This window comes from Eleutherodactylus coqui, unplaced genomic scaffold (assembly GCF_035609145.1).
Source record: "Eleutherodactylus coqui strain aEleCoq1 unplaced genomic scaffold, aEleCoq1.hap1 HAP1_SCAFFOLD_465, whole genome shotgun sequence".
NCBI lineage: Eukaryota > Metazoa > Chordata > Amphibia > Anura > Eleutherodactylidae > Eleutherodactylus > Eleutherodactylus coqui.
The window spans coordinates 27,501-42,303 of record NW_027102082.1 but is presented as its reverse complement, the minus strand read 5'-3'; positions in this window follow the sequence as shown (position 1 = coordinate 42,303).

Below are 14,803 nucleotides of genomic sequence, written 5' to 3'. Positions count from 1 at the left end.
ATTTACCGTCGTCGGCGCTATCAGGGGAAACAGGCCCGCTCCTTCCGCCTTCCTGGAACCGTGGCTCGGCCCGGAGCGACCAGGTTTACCCCCATACCGGTTCTCACGACATGCGTCGACACTCGGCTCAGCCCCGGCAGCCGCAGCTCCCGCCGGCCCAGCCAGCCGGGTCCGCCACCCTGGCCGGCACGCCTGGAGCGTTTGGACTTTGTCGTTTTTTCAAAGACTCATCTCTGCCAACGACTTCAGCAGGGGCTGCCACCTGCTGTTCCCCGCCAATGGGTGTCCTGACCTGCAACACCGGAGGCTCAGGCAGGGTCAAGAGCAACTGCTGGTAGGTGGACTCAGGGGGCCCTCCGCAGCCGCCCCGGGCCACCCCTCCAGCCAGCACACTCCTGCCAACAGCCCGCTCTCCATCACCCCCCAGCCCCTCTGCATACATCTGCTGGGGGTGCTTTTTTGACTTCCCCCATTTTGGCCTATGGGGAAAAGCCAGGGGGACAATCTCCAGAGTCCTGCCGACCTCCTGGAACTCAAGCCCGGCCTGGGGCCACCGGTCTGTCCCCTTCCCGGTTCTCAGGGATTTTTGGACTTGTGATTTTCGTGATTCGTCTCTTCAAACTTTGTTGGACTACAATGGGGGGCGACCGGCGGTCCGTGCCCAGCCTCCAGGGTGTCCTGCCCTGCAACACCAGAGGCTCGGGCGGGGTCTTGACCGACTACTGTTGGGTGCTCCTAGGGGGCCCTTCCGCACCCCCAGGCCCACCTCCAGGGCCTCCCTCCCGGCCCCTGGAGCAGCCAGCGCCCCCTCGCCGTCAACGCTCTCTCCCCGTTGGGACTTTGAAACTTTTCTGACCGTGCAAGCTTCGTCAAACGGCAAGGGGGCAGCCGGCGTTCTGTGCCCGGCCTCCTGGGGTCCTGCCGGGGCACATCGGAGGCTCAGGCTGGGTGTTGAGTCACTACTGGCAGGTGCACTCAGGGGGCCCTCCGCAGACGCCCATGCACACCTCTGCAGCCTGCACACTGCTGCCAACAGCCCGCTCCCCGTCACCAGCCAGCCCCTCTGCATACATCTGCTGGGGGTGCTTTTTTGACTTCCCCCATTTTGGCTTATGAGGAAAAGCCAGGGGGAAAACCTCCAGAGTCAGGCCGACCTCCTGGAACTCCGGCCCGGCCCGGAACTACTGGTTTGCCCCCTTCCCGGTTCTCAGGACATGCATCGACACTCGGCTCTTCCCCAGCCGCCGCAGCTCCCGTCGGCCCGGACAGCCGGGTCCGCCCCCCTGACCGGCGCCTGGAGCGTTTGGACTTTGTCATTTTTTTTTCAAAGACTCATGCCTGCCAACGACTTCAGCAGGGGCTGCCACCTGCTGTTCCCCGCCAATGAGTGTCCTGACCTGCAACACAGGAGGCTCAGGCAGGGTCAAGAGCAACTGCTGGTAGGTGCACTCAGGGGGCCCTCTGCAGCCGCCCAGGCCACCCCTGCAGCCAGCACACTCCTGCCAACAGCCCGCTCCCCGTCACCAGCCAGCCCCTTCTGCATACATCTGCCGGGGGTGATTTTTTGCCTCCCCCCGTTTTGGCCTATGGGGAAAAGCCAGGGGGAAAACCTCCAGAGTCAGGCCGACCTCCTGGAACTCCAACCCGGACTGGAGCCACCGGTTTGTCCCCTTCCCGGTTCTCAGGACATGCATCGACACTCGGCTCAGCCCCGGCAGCCGCAGCCCCCGTCGGCCGGGCCAGCCGGGTCCACCACCCTGCCCGGCGCCTGGAGCGTTTGGACTTTGTCATTTTCATGACTTGTCTCCTCAAACTTTGTTCGACTGCAAGGGGGGGCTGCCGCAGTCCGTGCCCAGCCTCCAGGGGTCGCCCCCGGAGCAGCCAGCACCCCCATCGCCGTCAACACTCTCTCCCCGTTGGGACTTTGAAACTTTTCTGACCGTGCAAGCTTCATCCAACGGCAAGGGGACAACCGGCGTTCTGTGCCCAGCCTCCTGGGGTCCTGCCGGGGGACATCGGAGGCTCAGCCAGGGTTTTGAGCCACTGCTGGCAGGTGCACTCAGGGGGCCCTCCGCAGCCGCCCAGGCCCACCCCTGCAGCCAGCACACTGCTGCCAGCAGCCACCACACAGCTGCCAACAGCCCGCTCTCCATCACCCCCCAGCCCATTGCATACATCTGCTGGGGGTGCTTTTTTGACTTCCCCCCTTTTGGCCTATGGGGAAAAGCCAGGGGGAAAACCTCCAGAGTCAGGCCGACCTCCTGGAACTCCAACCCGGCCTGGAGCCACCGGTTTGTCCCCTTCCCGGTTCTCAGGACATGCATTGACACTCGGCTCAGCCCCGGCAGCCGCGGCCCCCGCCGGCCCGGCCAGCCGGGTCCGCCCCCCTGCCCGGCGCCTGGAGCAGTTTGGACTTTGTCGTTTTTTCTCCAAGGCTCGCCTCTGGCACATGCTATGGACTTCAGCGGGGGCTGCTCCCCGCCTCCTGGGTGTCCTGCCCGGGCACATCGGAGGCTCAGCCTGGGTCTTGGGCCCCTACTGGTAGGTGCACTTTGGGGGCCCTCCGCAGCCGCCCAGGCCCACCCCTGCAGCCACCACACAGCTGCCAAAAGCCCGCTCTCCATCACCCGCCAGCCCCTCTGCATACATCTGCTGGGGGTGCTTTTTTCCCTCCCCCCGTTTTGGCCTATGGGGAAAAGCCAGGGGGAAAACCTCCAGAGTCCTGCCGACCTCCTGGAACTCCAGCCCGGCCTGGAGCCACCGGTTTGTCCCCTTCCCGGTTCTCAGGACATGCATTGACACTCGGCTCTTCCCCAGCCGCCGCAGCTCCCGCCGGCCCAGCCAGCCGGGTACGCCCCCCTGTCCGGCGCCTGGAGCGTTTGGACTTTGTCATTTTCATGACTTGTCTCCTCGAACTTTGTTCAACTGCAAGGGGGTGTGCCGCGGTCCGTGCCCAGCCTCCAGGGGTTGCCCCCGGCCCCTGGAGCAGCCAGCACCCCCTCGCCCTCAACACTCTCTCCCCGTTGGGACTTTGAAACTTTTCTGACGGTGCAAGCTTCATCAAACGGCAAGGGGGCAGGCTGCGGTCTGTGCCCGGCCTCCAGGGGTCCTGCCCGGGGACATCGGAGGCTCAGCCAGGGCTTTGAGCCACTGCTGGCAGGTGCACTCAGGGGGCCCTCCGCAGCCGCCCAGGCCCACCCCTGCAGCCAGCACACGGCTGCCAACAGCCCGCTCTCCATCACCCCCCAGCCCCTCTGCATACATCTGCTGGGGGTGCTTTTTTGACTTCCCCCATTGTGGCCAATGGGACAATGCCAAGGGGAAAACCTCCAGAGTCCTGCCGACCTCCTGGAACTCCAACCCGGCCTGGAGCCACCGGTTTGTCCCCTTCCCGGTTCTCAGGACATGCATTGACACTCGGCTCAGCCCCGGCAGCCGCAGCCCCCGCCAGCCCGGCCAGCCGGGTCCGCCCCCCTGGCCTGCACGCCTGGAGCGTTTGGACTTTGTCATTTTCATGACTCGTCTCCTCAAACTTTGTTCAACTGCAAGGGGGGCTGCCACGGCTGTTCCCCGCCCCCTGGGTGTCCTTCCCTGCAACACCGGAGGCTCAGGCAGGGTCTTGAGCAACTTCTGTTGGGTGCTCTCAGGGGGCCCCTCCGCACCCGCAGGCCCACCTCCAGGGCCTCCAGCCCGGCCCCACTGGCAGCCAGCACCCCCTCGCCGTCAACCCTCTCTCCCCGTTGGGACTTTGAAACTTTTTCCGACCGTGCAAGCTTCGTCAAACGGCAAGGGGGCAAGCGGCGGTCTGTGCCCGGCCTCCTGGGCGTCCTGCCCGGGGACATCGGAGGCTCAGGCTGGGTCTTGAGCCACCACTGGTAGGTGCGCTTTGGGGGCCCTCCGCAGCCGCCCCGGGCCACCCCTGCAGCCAGCGCACTGCTGCCAACAGCCCGCTCTCCGTCACCAGCCAGCCCCGTCTGCACGCATCTGCCGGGGGTGCTTTTTTTTGGAGAAATACTGTCACTTTGTCAAAGACCGCACACCGCTCGTTCCCTTATACCCCGACAAGGTGTTCGCGCTGACGTTTTGCGAGGCCTTATTTTACCGCCGTCGGCGCTATCAGGGGAAACAGGCCCGCTCCTTCCGCCTTCGTGGAACCGTGGCTCGGCCCGGAGCGACCAGGATTACCCTCATACCGGTTCTCACGACATGCATCGACACTCGGCTCAGCCCCTGCATCCGCAGCTCCCGCCGGCCCGGCCAGCCGGGTCTGCCCCCCCTGGCCGGCGCCTGGAGCGTTTGGACTTTGTCGTTTTTTTCTCCAAGACTCGCCTCTGCCAACTGCCAAGGACTTCAGCAGGGGCTGCCACGGCTGTTCCCCGCCTCCTGGGGTTCATGCCCGGGCACATCGGAGGCTCAGGCAGGGTCTTGAGCAACTACTGTTGGGTGCTCTCAGGGGGGCCCCTCCACACCCCCAGGCCGACCTCCAGGGGCTGCCCCCGGACCCTGGAGCAGCCTGCACCCCCCTCGCCGTCAACACTCTCCCCCCGTTGGGACTTTGAAACTTTTTCTGACCGTGCGAGCTTCGTCAAACGGCAAGGGGGCAGGCTGCGGTCTGTGCCCGGCCTCCTGGGGTCCTGCCCGGGGACATCGGAGGCTCAGCCAGGGTTTTGAGCCACCGCTGGCAGGTGCACTCAGGGGGCCCTCCGCAGCCGCCCATGCCCACCCCTGCAGCCAGCACACTGCTGCCAACAGCCCGCTCTCCATCACCCCCCAGCCCCTCTGCATACATCTGCTGGGGGTGCTTTTTTGGCTTCCCCCATTTTGGCCAATGGGAAAATGCCAGGGGGGAAACCTCCAGAGTCAGGCCGACCTCCTGGAACTCCAACCCGGCCTGGAGCCACCGGTTTGTCCCCTTCCCGGTTCTCAGGACCTGCATTGACCCTCGGCTCTCCCCCGGCCGCCGCAGCTCCCGCCGGCCCGGCCAGCCGGGTCCGCCGCCCTGGACGGCACGCATGGAGCGTTTGGACTTTGTCATTTTCCTCACCAACACTCGCCTCTGCCAACTGCCAAGGACTTCAGCAGGGGCTGCCACGGCTGTTCCCCGCCTCCTGGGGTTCATGCCCGGGCACACCGGAGGCTCAGGCAGGGTCTTGAGCAACTGCTGTTGGGTGCTCTCAGGGGGCCCCTCCACACCCCCAGGCCGACCTCCAGGGGCTCCAGCCCGGCCCCAGGGGCAGCCAGCACCCCTTCGCCGTCAACACTCTCCCCCCGTTGGGACTTTGAAACTTTTCTGACCGTGCGAGCTTCATCGGACGGGAAGGGGGCGACCTGCGGGCTCTGCCCGGCCTCCCGGGGTCCCTGCCCGGGCCCCGTGGGAGGTACAGGCAGGGTTTCTCACCTACTACCCGTAGGCACTCTCAGGGGGCCCTCCGCGCCCTCAGGCCGCCCTCCCCGGGCTTCCCCCGGGTCCGCGGAGCAGCCCGCCACCCCTCGCCGCACTGTCTCTCGCCCCCCGTCGGGACTTTGAAACTTTTCCCCCCGTGCAAACCTCACCGGGGGGCAGAGGGAGAGACCCGCGGGCCGTGCCCGGCCTCCCGGGACTCCCTCCGGGCAGCGCGGGCGGCTCGGACGGGGTTTTCAGCGAGTGCTGGGGGGGGTGTCTTCGGGGGCCCCCCGCGGGCCCCCCGGGGCACCCGCGCGGGGTGGCCCCTGCTGCCAGGCACCCACTCCCTATCGACCATCCAGCCCCCCTACATACATCTGGCGGGGGTGCTTTTTTGAGTTCCCCCATTTTGGCAACTTGGCACCTCCTATGGGGAAACCGGCAAAATCATGCCGACCTCCTGGAACTCCGGCTCGGCCTGGAGCCGCCGGTTTGTCCCCTTCCCGGTTCTCAGGCATTTTCGGACTTTGTCATTTTTTCAGCACTCTGTCAATGCGGCCAGCGGGAGCTGCCGCGGTCTGTGCCCAGGCACCAGGCTCTCCAAACGGACGCCGGCGGAGGGTCAGGGGGTGTCTCGGCCAGATACTGAAAAACACTCAGGGGGTGCCCAGGCACCAGGCACTCCAAACGGACACCGTCGGAGGGTCAGGGGGTGTCTCAGCCAGATACTGAAAAACACTCAGGGGCGCCCGGAGGCTGCACAGGGCCACCCCAGGCCGCTCCCCCGGGCACCCGGGCGGCCATATTGGCGGCTGAGACCCCCTCTTCAGCGAACGCCAGGGGGCGCTCAGGGGCGCACGGGGGCTGCTCAACTCGCCCCAGGCCGGCCTCCCTGAGGCGGGCACATTAGCGGCTGAGACCCCCTCTCCACCAATGACCGGGGGACGCTCAGGGACACCCGGGGGCTGCTCCACTCGCCCCAGGCGGGCACATTAGCGGCCGAGACCCCCTCTCCACCAGAGACCGGGGGGCGCTCAGGGACACACGGGGGCTGCTCCACTCGCCCCAGGCCGGCCTCCCTGAGGCGGGCACATTAGCGGCTGAGACCCCCTCTCCACCAAAGACCGGGGGACGCTCAGGGACACACGGGGGCTGCTCCACTCGCCCCAGGCCGGCCTCTCTAGGTACCCAGGCGGGCACATTAGCGGCTGAGACCCCCTCTCGACCAAAGACCGGGGGACGCTCAGGGACACACGGGGGCTGCTCCACTCGCCCCAGGCCGGCCTCCCTGAGGCGGGCACATTAGCGGCTGAGACCCCCTCTCCACCAAAGACCGGGGGGCGCTCAGGGACACACGGGGGCTGCTCCACTCGCCCCAGGCCGGCCTCCCTGAGGCGGGCACATTAGCGGCTGAGACCCCCTCTTGACCAAAGACCGGGGGACGCTCAGGGACACACGGGGGCTGCTCCACTCACCCCAGGCCGGCCTCCCTAGGTACCCAGGCGGGCACATTAGCGGCTGAGACCCCCTCTTGAGCGAGCAACGGGGGGAACTCAGGGACACACGGGGGCTGCTCCACTCGCCCCAGGCCGGCCTCCCTGAGGCGGGCACATTAGCGGCTGAGACCCCCTCTCGACCAAAGACCGGGGGACGCTCAGGGACACACGGGGGCTGCTCCACTCGCCCCAGGCCGGCCTCTCTAGGTACCCAGGCGGGCACATTAGCGGCTGAGACCCCCTCTCGACCAAAGACCGGGGGGCGCTCAGGGACACACGGGGGCTGCTCCACTCGCCCCAGGCCGGACTCCCTGAGGCGGGCACATTAGCGGCTGAGACCCCCTCTCCACCAAAGACCGGGGGGCGCTCAGGGACACACGGGGGCTGCTCCACTCGCCCCAGGCCGGCCTCCCTGAGGCGGGCACATTAGCGGCTGAGACCCCCTCTCGAGCAAAGACCGGGGGACGCTCAGGGACACACGGGGGCTGCTCCACTCGCCCCAGGCCGGCCTCCCCAGGTACCCGGGCGGGCACATTAGCGGCTGAGACCCCCTCTCGACCAAAGACCGGGGGACGCTCAGGGACACACGGGGGCTGCTCCACTCGCCCCAGGCCGGCCTCCCTGAGGCGGGCACATTAGCGGCTGAGACCCCCTCTCCACCAGAGACCGGGGGGCACTCAGGGACACACGGGGGCTGCTCCACTCGCCCCAGGCCGGCCTCTCTAGGTACCCAGGTGGGCACATTAGCGGCTGAGACCCCCTCTCGACCAAAGACCGGGGGGCGCTCAGGGACACACGGGGGCTGCTCCACTCGCCCCAGGCCGGCCTCCCTGAGGCGGGCACATTAGCGGCTGAGACCCCCTCTCCACCAGAGACCGGGGGGCACTCAGGGACACACGGGGGCTGCTCCACTCGCCCCAGGCCGGCCTCTCTAGGTACCCAGGCGGGCACATTAGCGGCTGAGACCCCCTCTCGACCAAAGACCGGGGGACGCTCAGGGACACACGGGGGCTGCTCCACTCGCCCCAGGCCGGCCTCTCTAGGTACCCAGGCGGGCACATTAGCGGCTGAGACCCCCTCTCGACCAAAGACCGGGGGACGCTCAGGGACACACGGGGGCTGCTCCACTCGCCCCAGGCCGGCCTCCCTGAGGCGGGCACATTAGCGGCTGAGACCCCCTCTCGAGCAAAGACCGGGGGACGCTCAGGGACACACGGGGGCTGCTCCACTCGCCCCAGGCCGGCCTCCCCAGGTACCCGGGCGGGCACATTAGCGGCTGAGACCCCCTCTCGACCAAAGACCGGGGGACGCTCAGGGACACACGGGGGCTGCTCCACTCGCCCCAGGCCGGCCTCCCTGAGGCGGGCACATTAGCGGCTGAGACCCCCTCTTGACCAAAGACCGGGGGACGCTCAGGGACACACGGGGGCTGCTCCACTCACCCCAGGCCGGCCTCTCTAGGTACCCGGGCGGGCACATTAGCGGCTGAGACCCCCTCTTGAGCGAGCAAACGGGGGGAACTCAGGGACACACGGGGGCTGCTCCACTCGCCCCAGGCCGGCCTCCCTGAGGCGGGCACATTAGCGGCTGAGACCCCCTCTCGACCAAAGACCGGGGGACGCTCAGGGACACACGGGGGCTGCTCCACTCGCCCCAGGCCGGCCTCTCTAGGTACCCAGGCGGGCACATTAGCGGCTGAGACCCCCTCTCGACCAAAGACCGGGGGACGCTCAGGGACACACGGGGGCTGCTCCACTCGCCCCAGGCCGGCCTCCCTGGGTACCCGGGCGGGCACATTAGCGGCTGAGACCCCCTCTCGACCAAAGACCGGGGGACGCTCAGGGACACACGGGGGCTGCTCCACTCGCCCCAGGCCGGCCTCCCTGAGGCGGGCACATTAGCGGCTGAGACCCCCTCTCGACCAAAGACCGGGGGACGCTCAGGGACACACGGGGGCTGCTCCACTCGCCCCAGGCCGGCCCCCACTGGTACCCGGGCGGCCATATTGGCGGCTGAGACCCCCTCTTCAGCAAACGTCAGGGGACACTCAGGGACACACGGGGGCTGCTCCACTCGCCCCAGGCCGGCCTCCCTGAGGCGGGCACATTAGCGGCTGAGACCCCCTCTCCACCAGAGACCGGGGGACGCTCGGGGACACACGGGGGCTGCTCCACTCGCCCCAGGCCGGACTCCCTGAGGCGGGCACATTAGCGGCTGAGACCCCCTCTCCACCAAAGACCGGGGGGCACTCGGGGACACACGGGGGCTGCTCCACTCGCCCCAGGCCGGCCTCCCTAGGTACCCAGGCGGGCACATTAGCGGCTGAGACCCCCTCTTCAGCAAACGCCAGGGGACACTCAGGGACACACGGGGGCTGCTCCACTCGCCCCAGGCCGGCCTCCCTAGGTACCCGGGCGGGCACATTAGCGGCTGAGACCCCCTCTTCAGCAAACGCCAGGGGACGCTCAGGGACACACGGGGGCTGCTCCACTCGCCCCAGGCCGGCCTCCCTAGGTACCCGGGCGGGCACATTAGCGGCTGAGACCCCCTCTTCAGCAAACGCCAGGGGACGCTCAGGGACACACGGGGGCTGCTCCACTCGCCCCAGGCCGGCCTCCCTAGGTACCCGGGCGGGCACATTAGCGGCTGAGACCCCCTCTTCAGCAAACGCCAGGGGACGCTCAGGGACACACGGGGGCTGCTCCACTCGCCCCAGGCCGGCCTCCCTAGGTACCCGGGCGGGCACATTAGCGGCTGAGACCCCCTCTCGACCAAAGACCGGGGGACGCTCAGGGACACACGGGGGCCGCTCCACTCACCCCCAGGCCGACCTCCAGGGCCTCCCTCCCGGCCCCTGGAGCAGCCAGCGCCCCCTCGCCGTCAACACTCTCTCCCCGTTGGGACTTTGAAACTTTTCTGACCGTGCAAGCTTCATCGGACGGCAAAGCGGGCAAGCTGCGGTCCGTGCCCGGCCTCCTGGGCATCCTGCCCGGGCACATCGGAGGCTCAGCCAGGGTCTTGAGCCACTGCTGGCAGGTGCACTTTGGGGGCCCTCCGCAGCCGCCCCGGGCCACCCCTGCAGCCAGCACACTGCTGCCAACAGCCCGCCGCTCTCCGTCACCAGCCAGCCCCTCTGCACACATCTGCCGGGGGTGCTTTTTTTTGGAGAAATACTGTCACTTTGTCAAAGACCGCACACCGCTCGTTCCCTTATACCCCGACAAGGTGTTCGTGCTGACGTTTTGCGAGGCCTTATTTTACCGCCGTCGGCGCTATCAGGGGAAACGGGCCCGCTCCTTCCGCCCTCCTGGAACCCTGGCTCGGCCCGGAGCGACCAGGATTACCCTCATACCGGTTCTCGCCACCTGCATCGACACTCGGCTCTGCCCCGGCCGCCGCAGCTCTCGCCGGCCCGGCCGGGTCCGCACCCCTGGCCGGCACGCCTGGAGCGTTTGGACTTTGTCGTTTTTTTCTCCAAGAGTCGCCTCTGGCACATGCCATGGACTTCAGCAGGGGCTGCTCCCCGCCCCCTGGGTGTCCTGCCCGGGCACATCGGAGGCTCAGCCTGGGTCTTCAGCCCCTACTGGTAGGTGCACTCAGGGGGCCCTCCGCAGCCGCCCGGGGCCCACCCCTGCAGCCAGCACACGGCTGCCAGCAGCCACCACACAGCTGCCAACAGCCCGCTCTCCATCGCCCACCAGCCCATTGCATACATCTGCTGGGGGTGCTTTTTTGCCTCCCCCCGTTTTGGCCTATGGGGAAAAGCCAAGGGGGGAAACTCCAGAGTCATGCCGACCTCCTGGAACCCCAGCTCGGCCTGGAGCTACTGGTTTGCCCCCTTCCAGGTTCTCAGGACATGCATCGACACTCGGCTCAGCCCCGGCAGCCGCAGCACCCGCCGGCCCGGCCAGCCCGGTCCGCCACCCCTGGCCAGCGCCTGGAGCGTTTGGACTTTGTCGTTTTTTCTCAAAGACCCATCTCTGCCAACTGCCGTGGGCTTCAGCGGGGGCTGCTCCCCGCCTCCTGGGTGTCCTGCCCGGGCACATCGGAGGGTCAGCCTGGGTCTTGAGCTACTGCTGGTAGGTGCGCTTTGGGGGCCCTCGGCAGCCGCCCAGGCCCACCCCTGCAGCCAGCACACGGCTGCCAGCAGCCACCACACAGCTGCCAACAGCCCGCTCTCCGTCACCCTCCAGCCCCTTCTGCATACATCTGCCGGGGGTGCTTTTTTGACTTCCCCCCTTTTGGCCTATGGGGAAAAGCTAAGGGGAAAACCTCCAGAGTCAGGCCGACCTCCTGGAACTCCCACCCGGCCTGGAGCCACAGGTTTGTCCCCTTCCCGGTTCTCAGGACATGCATTGACACCCAGACCTTCCCCGGCAGCCGCAGCTCCCGCCGGCCCGGCCAGCCGGGTCCGCCCCCCTGGCCAGCGCCTGGAGCGTTTGGACTTTGTCGTTTTTTTCAAAGACTCATCTCTGCCAACTGCCGTGGGCTTCAGCGGGGGCTGCTCCCCGCCTCCTGGGTGTCCTGCCCGGGCACATCGGAGGCTCAGGCAATGTCTTGAGCCACCGCTGGCAGGTGCACTCAGGGGGCCCTCCGCAGCCGCCCAGGCCCACCCCTGCAGCCAGCACACGGCTGCCAGCAGCCACCACACAGCTGCCAACAGCCCGCTCTCCGTCACCCCCCAGCCCAACTCTGCATACATCTGGCGGGGGTGCTTTTTTGACTTCCCCCCTTTTGGCCTATGGGGAAAAGCCAGGGGGGAAACCTCCAGAGTCAGGCCGACCTCCTGGAACTCCAACCCGGCCTGGAGCCACAGGTTTGTCCCCTTCCCGGTTCTCAGGACAAGCATAGACACTCGGCTCAGCCCCGGCCGCCGCAGCCCCCGCCGGCCCGGCCAGCCCGGTCCGCACCCCTGGCCAGCGCCTGGAGCGTTTGGACTTTGTCGTTTTTTTCTCCAAGAGTCGCCTCTGGCACATGCCATGGACTTCAGCAGGGGCTGCTCCCCGCCCCCTGGGTGTCCTGCCCGGGCACATCGGAGGCTCAGCCTGGGTCTTCAGCCCCTACTGGTAGGTGCACTCAGGGGGCCCTCCGCAGCCGCCCGGGGCCCACCCCTGCAGCCAGCACACGGCTGCCAGCAGCCACCACACAGCTGCCAACAGCCCACTATCCATCACCCACCAGCCCCTCTGCATACATCTGCTGGTGGTGCTTTTTTGACTTCCCCCCTTTTGGCCTATGGGGAAATGCCAAGGGGAAAACCTCCAGAGTCATGCCGACCTCCTGGAACTCCAGCCCGGCCTCGAGCCACCGGTTTGTCCCCTTCCCGGTTCTCAGGACATGCATAGGCACTCGGCTCAGCCCCGGCAGCCGCAGCTCCCGCCGGCCAGGCCAGCCACGTCCGCCCCCCTGGCCGGCTCGCCTGGAGCGTTTGGACTTTGTCGTTTTTTTCTCCAAGACTCGCCTCTGCCAACTGCCAAGGACTTCAGCGGGGGCTGCTCCCCGCCTCCTGGGTGTCCTGCCCGGGCACATCGGAGGCTCAGCCTGGGTCATCAGCCCCTACTGGTAGGTGCACTCAGGGGGCCCTCCGCAGCCGCCCGGGGCCCACCCCTGCAGCCAGCACACGGCTGCCAGCAGCCACCACACAGCTGCCAACAGCCCGCTTTCCGTCACCCTCCAGCCCCTTCTGCATACATCTGCCGGGGGTGCTTTTTTGACTTCCCCCCTTTTGGCATATGGGGAAAAGCTAAGGGGAAAACCTCCAGAGTCAGGCCGACCTCCTGGAACTCCCACCCGGCCTGGAGACACAGGTGTGTCCCCTTCCCGGTTCTCACGACATGCATCGACACTCGGCTCAGCCCCGGCAGCCGCAGCTCCCGCCGGCCCGGCCAGCCCGGTCCGCCACCCTGCCCGGCGCCTGGAGCGTTTGGACTTTGTCGTTTTTTCTCCAAGGCTCGCCTCTGCCAACTGCCCTGGGCTTCAGCGGGGGCTGCTCCCCGCCTCCTGGGGGTCCTGCCCGGGCACATCGGAGTCTCAGGCAATGTCTTGAGCCACCGCTGGTAGCTGCACTCAGGGGGCCCTCCGCAGCCGCCCAGGCCCACCCCTGCAGCCAGCACACGGCTGCCAGCAGCCACCACGCAGCTGCCAACAGCCCGCTCTCCGTCACCCCCCAGCCCCTCCTGCATACATCTGCCGGGGGTGCTTTTTTGACTTCCCCCCTTTTGGCCTATGGGGAAATGCTAAGGGGAAAACCTCCAGAGTCAGGCCGACCTCCTGGAACTCCAACCCGGCCTGGAGCCACCGGTTTGTCCCCTTCCCGGTTCTCACGACATGCATTGACACTCGGCTCAGCCCCGGCCGCCGCAGCCCCCGCCGGCCCGGCCAGCCCGGTCCGCACCCCTGGCCGGCACGCCTGGAGCGTTTGGACTTTGTCGTTTTTTTCAAAGACTCATCTCTGCCAACTGCCGTGGGCTTCAGCGGGGGCTGCTCCCCGCCTCCCGGGTGTCCTGCCCGGGCACATCGGAGGCTCAGGCAATGTCTTGAGCCACCGCTGGTAGCTGCGCTTTGGGGGCCCTCGGCAGCCGCCCAGGCCCACCCCTGCAGCCAGCACACGGCTGCCAGCAGCCACCACACAGCTGCCAACAGCCCGCTCTCCGTCACCCCCCAGCCCCTCCTGCATACATCTGCTGGGGGTGCTTTTTTGACTTCCCCCCTTTTGGCCTATGGGGAAATGCCAGGGGGAAAACCTCCAGAGTCAGGCCGACCTCCTGGAACTCCAACCCGGCCTGGAGCCACAGGTCTGTCCCCATCCCGGTTCTCAGGACATGCATAGACAGTCGGCTCAGCCCCAGCAGCCGCAGCCCCCTCCGGCCCGGCCAGCCCGGTCCGCACCCCTGGCCAGCGCCTGGAGCGTTTGGACTTTGTCGTTTTTTTCAAAGACTCATCTCTGCCAACTGCCGTGGGCTTCAGCGGGGGTGTCTGCTCCCCGCCTCCTGGGTGTCCTGCCCGGGCACATCGGAGGGTCAGCCTGGGTCTTGAGCCCCTACTGGTAGGTGCACTCTGAAGGCGCCCTCCGCAGCCGCCCAGGCCCACCCCTGCAGCCACCACACAGCTGCCAACAGCCCGCTCCCCGTCAACCCCCAGCCCCTCCGCATACATCTGCTGGGGGTGCTTTTTTGACTTCCCCCGTTTTGGCCTATGGGGAAATGCTAAGGGGAAAACCTCCAGAGTCAGGCCGACCTCCTGGAACTCCAACCCGGCCTCGAGCCACCGGTTTGTCCCCTTCCCGGTTCTCACGACATGCATCGACACTCGGCTCAGCCCCGGCAGCCGCAGCCCCCGCCGGCCCGGCCAGCCGGGGTCAACCGCCCTGGCCGGCGCCGGAGCGTTTGGACTTTGTCATTTTTTCTCCAAGACTCGATTCTGGCACATGCCATGGACTTCAGCGGGGGCTGTTCCCCGCCTCCCGGGTGTCCTGCCCGGGCACATCGGAGGCTCAGGCAATGTCTTCAACCACCGCTGGCAGGTGCACTCAGGGGGCCCTCCGCAGCCGCCCAGGCCCACCCCTGCAGCCAGCACACGGCTGCCAGCAGCCACCACGCAGCTGCCAACAGCCCGCTCTCCGTCACCCCCCAGCCCCTTCTGCATACATCTGCTGGGGGTGCTTTTTTGACTTCCCCCCTTTTGGCCTATGGGGAAATGCTAAGGGGAAAACCTCCAGAGTCAGGCCGACCTCCTGGAACTCCAGCCCGGCCTCGAGCCACCGGTTTGTCCCCTTCCCGGTTCTCAGGACATGCATAGGCACTCGGCTCAGCCCCGGCAGCCGCAGCTCCCGCCGGCCCCGGCCAGCCCGGTCCGCACCCCTGGCCAGCGCCTGGAGCGTTTGGACTTTGTCATTTTTTTCTCAAAGACCCATCTCTGCCAACTG